Source organism: Triticum aestivum, unplaced genomic scaffold (genome assembly GCF_018294505.1).
Source record: "Triticum aestivum cultivar Chinese Spring unplaced genomic scaffold, IWGSC CS RefSeq v2.1 scaffold5109, whole genome shotgun sequence".
NCBI lineage: Eukaryota > Viridiplantae > Streptophyta > Magnoliopsida > Poales > Poaceae > Triticum > Triticum aestivum.
The window spans coordinates 1-676 of NW_025309022.1; the positions used below are offsets into that span (position 1 = coordinate 1).

General features: G+C 50.1%; 1 non-coding gene and 1 pseudogene across 1 annotated transcript; both read left to right on the forward strand.

The window, feature by feature from the left end:
* On the forward strand, positions 1–95 carry LOC123179629 (uncharacterized; annotated as a pseudogene).
* Positions 96–396: 301 nt separating this feature from the next.
* Positions 397–515, forward strand: LOC123179628 (5S ribosomal RNA). Its single transcript, XR_006490511.1, has one exon. It is a non-coding gene; the product is annotated as a 5S ribosomal RNA (ribosomal RNA).
* Positions 516–676: the final 161 nt, after the last annotated feature.

The window sequence follows — 676 nt, forward strand, 5'->3', positions numbered from 1 at the left end:
GCACCGGATCCCATCAGAACTCCGAAGTTAAGCGTGCTTGGGCGAGAGTAGTACTAGGATGGGTGACCTCCTGGGAAGTCCTCGTGTTGCATTCCCTTTTTAATTTTTTTGCACCGCGTGCAAAACAAAACGCACGAGCGCGACGTATGTTTAGCACGTTTTATTATTTTGCACTTTTGCGGTAAGTTTTAGCTCGCTGCACATTATTCACGCGTCTAGCGGCGGCAAGCGTGTTCTGAAAGGGGTCGAAACCATGGTAAATAGGCACTGGTGCAGTTGAACCGTGGTAAAACTCGTCTCCGTAGTTGAGCGGGAGCGGCCAAAGGAATGTGCAATCGTGTGTGTAGTGGAGCTGGGAGGGGCAAGCATAAGGGACGAAGACGGGGGTAACATGTCGGATGCGATCATACCAGCACTAAAGCACCGGATCCCATCAGAACTCCGAAGTTAAGCGTGCTTGGGCGAGAGTAGTACTAGGATGGGTGACCTCCTGGGAAGTCCTCGTGTTGCATTCCCTTTTTAATTTTTTTGCACCGCGTGCAAAACAAAACGCACGAGCGCGACGTATGTTTAGCACGTTTTATTATTTTGCACGTTTACGGTAAGTTTTAGCTCGCTGCTCATTATTCACGCGTCTAGCGGCGGCAAGCGTGTTCTGAAAGGGGTCGAAACCATG